The sequence below is a fragment of the Dipodomys merriami genome, unplaced genomic scaffold (assembly GCF_024711535.1).
Source record: "Dipodomys merriami isolate MVZ:Mamm:240054 unplaced genomic scaffold, mDipMer1.0.p SCAF_1879, whole genome shotgun sequence".
NCBI lineage: Eukaryota > Metazoa > Chordata > Mammalia > Rodentia > Heteromyidae > Dipodomys > Dipodomys merriami.
The window spans coordinates 72,501-80,221 of NW_027203247.1; the positions used below are offsets into that span (position 1 = coordinate 72,501).

Consider the following 7,721-nt stretch of genomic DNA (forward strand, 5'->3'; position numbering starts at 1 on the left):
TCTGAAAGAAATTTATTCAAATTCATGAAGATACTATGGCTTAAAGTTGTTCACACTAATTTTCAAGTGTACAAAATGTAAATAATATAAGTGGATATAGTATTATGCTACCACATGGTAATTCCAGCCAAAACTCAGGAACCTGACACAAGAGAATAAGGATTTGAGGTAAGCCTTGTCTACAATGTAGGACTTCTTCTATAAAGGAAAAAAAGTATAAATATTAATCTACTAGGAAATATATAATATGTTAAATTTATATAATGGAACAAATAGATCATTGTTAATGAAAATAAAATGGCTTTTACTAGAAATGAGGAATCAAATGTGCTCACTGTGTAGGTGAGTTAGAAAGTTCTTACCAAAAGCTACATACTTTTCTTGTTTTCTATTCTTCCAAAATTGTTTGCTTTCCAGATTCATGCCTTATCTTTCCTTGCTGGTTTCTTTAGCTTATTTCATACATGCCCACAGGGTCTTCAACTATCATTTATTTATGTGAAGAGCTTGCAAATATCTCTCTTCAGTCCAAACTCTGGTATGCACCTCTGTTCCATATATTCAACTACCATAAATACTTGTGAAAGAAAGAGTAATCCTGTCTTTCTATTACTGGATATTAATGTGTCAGTAAACTTTAGGAAAATAAAGGAATAACATCAATAAATATAACTGATTATTGTAATAGTAATGTTAAACATTACTACAATGCTGATTATTTTCTGAGCAATTTAATATAAAGCTGAAGGAAAGCAACGTTTTTGAGTGCTGATATTGGAGTTTAAACTCAAGACCTTACCTTCTCACTTATGCATTTTCCCTCAAGGGCGGTGTTTTACTCTTGAACCACAGATTCCCTTCCAAATTTATTTGGGGGATTATTTAGAGATAAGAAACTCATGGTCTTTCCTTCTTGGGCTGGATTTAAACCTGGATCTCAGTTCTCTGAGTAGATAGAATTACCAGTGTGTGCTAACAAAGTCCAGTTTCAAGGAGAGGGCAAGTTTCTGGTTTCAAGCTCCAGTAATAGCACAAAAACAAAAACAAAAGTTATGACATATAAATATAGTGATAAACTAGGAACCCAAACAAACCAAATGTGGGTATCTAGATGGGCGAAAGACTTAATAGCATTATTATCACTATTACCTTTCCTAGCATTTTGAATAACCTGAAATTATGGATTAAAGTCATAGCTTAGTTGGTAAAGTACTAGCTAAAGAGCAACAACATCAAACACCAAGTACAAGTCTCAGTCTCAAACTTTAAATGAAATCTGAAATGATTTTTTCCTTAAATGAAAATTGACCATAGGAAACCCCTGATACCTAAATGTATGGTCAAAGAAGAAAACTGGAAAATGTTCAGGAAGACAGAATTTTAAATCTCAGTGATTACCATATGGACAGTAGATCAGACCATGTGTAACTTCATACTACATGCAGTGGGCTACGTTAAGGACTTAAAAATTGTAAACATTTACACTCCTCAAAAAAAGAAAAAACAAACACAACTTACCAGGACACTGGGGATTCACATATGTAATTCTAGCTCAGTGCTCTGCTACTTGAGCCACAAACTCCATTTTCAGCATTTTTGGTGTTTAGTTGGAGATAGGAATTTCACAGGTTTTCCTCCCCTGGCTGGCTTTGAAACAAAATCCTCAGCTCTTTGCCTACTGAGTAGATAGGATTACAAGCTTGAACTGATACTCTTATTTTTCTATTCTATTCTTCTTTTGCTTTTCTATTTAAGAATCATTTCGTTAAGTGGCAAAAAAATCCTGCTTTTGAACACAGCAGAGAAAATCAATGAAAATAGAAGCTGTGTCTGAATAGATCAATAAATGGATATATATTTTAAAAGACGTATCAAAATACAAAATAACAAAACAGAGAAGAAACCAGTTGCCAATAACCAAAACAAATGAGTACTTTATCAGAAATCCTACCGTTATAAAATTTAAAAGTACAGTAATAAACAACTTCAGATGATTTATTCAAAGATGAAACCTATCAAACCTACTTAAGGAAGAGCGAAAAAAATGAATCTACACAAATTTTCTCAATTTACATTTAAATGCATTGCAATCTATAAAACTCTAGGTACTGATGAATTTATTATTGACTTTTCCTAAAACTTTGAAGAGATCATTTTGATTCTACAAAAATATTTCCTTAGAAAGTGAGGAAATACTATTTGCCCTCTTAAAAGTTTCTCATAAAAAATATCTGGCTGAATTTTGTCTGGAATTATACTCTATGTACTGAGCAGTTAAGGAGAATTGTTTCAGGACATTGAGTCTTCTAATCATTAAGTACTTGATCGTTCATTTACTTAGTCCTTATTTTTTTGTATAACATTTGAAACGTTTTATAAAATCCATTCAAGATAAACTTCTGAATTGGAAAACCTTTTGGAGGGAATTTACTCAAAGCAGAATGATATATTTTAGGCATTTCAGTATTTAGAGCTGTGAGTATGAACTCCATGAACAGTATAACTTGTCTTTAAGGAAGTTTTTAATACATAGAGCATAACTAAGAAAAATTGTAGGTGATAGAGTAACTAAGGGAGGCCAGGACGTGGCCAACTGCCTCCATAGGAAGACAAAAGCTTGGGATGTACCCTGAGGGACAACTCTCCTGTCCTGTTCTGTCCTGTCGAGCTACTTGTCATGTATTGGGTACCTGCACAGGGAGGGCTGGAACTGCTCTCACAGCACCATGAACGTGGTTAGCTTGCTGCCATCCAAGGCCAGCAGCAGAAATCAGATGAAGTGGAGCAGGGATTGGATGGAGGGCGGCCCGTGCTTGATGGATGTTGCTTCTGTGCATACATGATGAAGACCACAGACCTAGTTTTGTTTTCCAATAGAGAAACTGCAGCACTGCCTGAGCCACAAGTATGTCCACTTGCCATGGAAGCTGTGGGCCGTGGAGTCCTCCACCAGCATGTTGGCGCAGCCCTCACCGTCTGTGGAGTGTAGAAAGTAGTATCAAGATTCCCAGTAGTTCGGCTCTTTCCACAGCGTCAGGGCCCAAAATGGAAGGAGCTAAGGATGGCCCCATTTCCAGGAACCCCAACTGGAACACTTCAGGGCTCTGGAGAAGGGGTCCATCAACTGAACACCCTAGCCAGACACTCCATCCATTTCTGCCATCTACATCCATTTCAGGGACTCCACACCAGCATGGACAGCTCTGCTGTGCTGTTTTGCTGGCCATGAAGGAAGAACAGCAGTATGCTCCTGAGCACATGAGCTCTTGGGCCTCAGAGGGCTTGCTCTGGGACATGTACCTGAAGAAGATGGTCCAGTACATTTGGTGTGCCCCATACTGGCCGCCATTCTCCATGCAGCTTAACTTGCATGTGATTGTGGGCTTCATTGTGAGAGCCTTCCTGCTCCACCATCGCTGCTGGCAATGTGGCCCAAGTAGTATAATCTTTAGAAAGACTAGGACAAAGCCTGAGAATATTAATGCAAGAAATTGGGGTACATCAAAAAGAGGGTGGGGAAAGTGTAGACAAATGAAGGGAGGAAGGGTCAGAATGTAGTCAAGCTCATTGGGAGAAAGTGAGGGAACAGAAGATGTTGTATGAAAGGAAATGTTCACATCTGACTTATGTAAATGAAATCCCTCTACACAACCTCTTTAAAATAACTATAATCAGCTGGGCACAGGCCACTCAGGCCTGTAATCTTAGCTACACAGGAAGCTGAGATCTGAGGGTCTCAGTTCAAAGCCAGCCCGGGCAGGAAACTCCATGTCACCCTTATCTCCAATAAACCACTAAAAAACAGGAAGTGGCGCTCTGGCTCAAGTGGTAGAGTGCTCATCTTGAGTGCAACAGCTGAGGGATAATGCCCAATCCCAGAGTTCAAACCCCATGCCTGACAATAAATAAATAAATAAATAAATAAATGAATGAATGAATAAATAAATAAATAAATAAATAAAATTAAATTTGCTAAAAAGGAATTCATTGCCTATACTGCAAAACTAAGAAATATAAGGGAATGGTGGGTCAGAGGGGGGTGTGATTATTGTAGGTGTGGCACAAATCAATATGCACTGTATTCATAAACTGCTTTTGTTATATGGCAACTCCTTTGCACAACTACTGAAAGATAATTGACAAATAAAAATAATAATTGAATAGATGTAAAATAAGATACAAGAGAAAGAAATGGTTGATAGATACTTCTGATATAGAACAGGGCTTCCTATTACATTGGGACCCTATAGAAGAACTCTACTGTTTTTGTAATATTTCAGAATAAGATGAGATTCATAAAGCATAGTTCATTATGATTTTTCAAAAATAATTTAAGTAGTTGTTAATAACCCAACAATACTAAATTCCTATATTATCTACATGAACAAATGTAATTTATTATCATGGTTTGAAAGAAAAATCTATGGAAACACTTTTATTTTTGGTAGGACATGAAGCTTGACCTCTGGGCCTGGGCACTACCCCTCAGCTCTTCAGCTCAAGGCAAGCACCTTACCACTTGAGCCACATAGCCATTTCTGGTTTTCTGGTGGTTAATTAGAAATAAGAGTCTCATGCACTTGCCTGCCCAGGCTGGCTTTGAAGCGCAATCTTCTGATCTCAGCACCTTGACTAGCTAGGATTACAGGTGAGGGCCACCGATGCCTGGCTAAAATTCTTAATTCCAATTAATAAGCAGAAACCCAGAACTTGAGGCTTTGCTTAAAAGGGGGAGTGCAGGTAGAAAGTGTAAAGCAAATACTAGCAGAGAGGCAAGCAGAGAAAGAGAGAGAAAGAGAGAAAAAGCGAGAGTAAGAGAGAGGGAGGGAGAGAGAGAGAAAAATGTAAAAACAAGAAGCAACCATGGGAGGAGACAGGCAAAAGAGTGTAATGAAAGTGAATATTATGAAAATAAGTAGTATGAAAATAGGAAAATATAATGGAGTCCATTATTTTGTACAATAATAAGACAATATATCTAAAAGAAATTATTTAGACAGTGATGAGAACATATTAGCTGGTGGGGAAGATATTATTTACATTCACTTAGGCCCCAAACACAATCTCTGAAGATGCTCCTATTCTATCCGGGCCAATGAAGTGGCCACTGCCAGTTTTTGCAGCAAAAAAAGAAAAATGTCATTCTGAGAACCAATGAGAGATAATGGCCAGACACAAGTGCCAGGCCCTGGGTTTTGTTCTCCGATTTGAAAAAAAAAAACTAATCTTATTTAGTTTATGACTTACTTCACAGAAGAAATAAATGTATTCACTCATTCATGGATGCACATATTGATACATTTTCGGTCTCATTTGAGAAAATTTACTATGAAAAAGCATAACAGAAGTCACATACTGATGGTTCATGCTTGTAATCCAAGCCACTCAGAAGGCTGAGATTTGAGGATCATGGTTTGCAGCCAGTTGGTGCAAAATCGTCTATAAGTCTCTTATCCCAACCAGTAAAAGACCAACCAGCAAAAAAACTATAGCAGTGTCTCAAGCAGTAGAATGTTAGCCAAGAAGTATAAAGCTACAGGGCAGCACCCAGTCACTGAGTTCATGTCCCAGCAGAACTGGCAGAAAAAAAATGAACTCGAATTCAAAACAGCTTTATTAGGTTCAAATTAGTTCATAATCATTGAGAATAATTTGCTATTTGGGGCCAAACAAAACAATTATTTTTCTACTAATGACACAGAATAAAACACTCCTTAATTAGTTCTAAATCATGTAGGATTTCACTATGTGGAACTGTACCTTTTCTAATGATAGCAGAAAACTGTATGTATTATATCCCAGGACTGTAAAACATATAAAATTAGATTTGTGCTCCATGAACAAAGTTTCATGATTCATAAAAGAGTATCTTCACAGTACTTAAAGTTTTTATATACTCTACACTGATCCTTTTTCCATACTGTATTATTATTGAGCACAACATAATTGTTAGTAAGCCTTGTCTTTACATTGGAAAATTCCCAATGCTGAACTTTCTAAACTTTCCTTTCTTTTATAAAGCAAATAAAACTATGATGGTATGTGAATATCATCAGTAGAAAAGTAAGTGAATGCCACCTCTACAATGCTCTGGACCTGCTTGATCATCTCACCCAGCTGCAGTTCTGTGTTCTTTCAGGCATCCTTTCAGGCTGATTGATCTTCTCCTTAGTGCCCAGGTTAGGGTGCCCAGTAACTTCCCTCCAGTCTCCAAGGTTAGCTCGTGGTTGTTTCTTCATTGCAGAAAATAGATTTCTGTATTCTACAAAAAAATAAATGTGATTGGGTCAAGCCTCTACTGTCATAAAGATTTTATTGTACATTAGTCCATATTTCCTCAGATAATTCCTTAAATATTCAATTAATGGGAGGAAGGGGCTTGGAGGGAGGGAGGGAAAAGAAGGCACTATACAAAAGGAAATGTATTCATTATCTGACTCATGTAATTTAATCCCTCTGTACATTCTCTTTATAATACCAATGTAGACATGGCCAACATATTCACCTAACAAAACTAATATGTTACACATATTGAGAAGACAGTATACTCCCAAATAAAGTGTACTTAAATCATTTGCAAAGCCACTCTGGCCCCTTTGCCTCTGCCACTCCTGGTCCTTTTGTCCAAGATGGGGTGCCAAAGGCACTGCCTCCTGGGCTCCAAGACCGCTGCTGTGAGGGTCTGTGGGCCACAGGTCAGCATCTCCAACACCAAATTTGCAAAATGGGGCGGGTCAGCGCAGCTTGTTATGGTCCACAATTCTGCTGCAGTGTGAAAAGGAGGAGGGCTGTACATGAGGCCTCTGGTTCCAAGCACCCTGCTAAGGCTAGAGTCCTTGGAAAGCCATACAGCAGCAGGGGGCAGCCACCAGGCTGTGAACCTCCAAGCTGGCAGTGGAGACCAGACAGCAAGGCCTCAGGGACCTGGGCACCTTGGCTCATCGCACCACGCCTTGCCCAGTGCCTCGACCTTGCAGCTACTGCCTGAGGTCTGGTCTTTGGGCCCTGCCCAGCAGCTGGGAGTACCAGATGCTACTCAGCAGCCTGAGTCCCCTGCTGCCAGCTGAGCACCCAAGGACTGGATTCTCCACCAGGTCAAGCGCCTCAGGGAGACAGTCAGTGGCTGTACACATGCCGACCTCATCTGGATGGCCTGTGTGACTTTCTGGCTGCCTGCAGGATGAGCAACCCTGGCAGAAAATCCCGGACTGCCAGCGGCTGCCCTAAGCCCCTTCGCTCAAGGTGGAGCCCATGCACCTGCGCTTCAGGGACAATGGAGACGATGGCAGGCAAGGAGATGCAGCAGCAGCACCACTGCTACCTCCATGCAGCCGACAGAGCCCCCAGGGCTGCCCGTGACATCAACCCCCTGGGCTGTCTGCTCCTGAACTGAGGCTGCCCATACAAGCAGTGCTCACTTTCCTCTATGTATGCCCTGCCCCTGCCCAATCCCCAGGTGTCACTGCCTCCTCTGCCACCTTTGCCCTGGACACTCAGCTGCCATAAGGGCCCCTCATAGAGTTCATAGTGGTTGAGGGCGCTTTTGCAGGACAGCCCCCAGGAAAGAGTGATAGGAGACTTGAGTCTGTGGGAAAAGGTATTCCGCACATATTTTGATAGAATATGAAATCAGATGAAAACAAAAATTATCAAATTTTAAAAAAGAAATTAACCAGGCATCAATGGCTCACAGCTTTTATCCAAGCTCCTCAGAAGACTGA

At 39.8% G+C, this 7,721-nt stretch overlaps 1 pseudogene; it reads right to left on the minus strand.

The window, feature by feature from the left end:
- Positions 1 to 6,796, minus strand: part of LOC138830293 (Golgi to ER traffic protein 4 homolog pseudogene) — a 9,970-nt pseudogene extending 3,174 nt beyond the window's left edge.
- Positions 6,797 to 7,721: the final 925 nt, after the last annotated feature.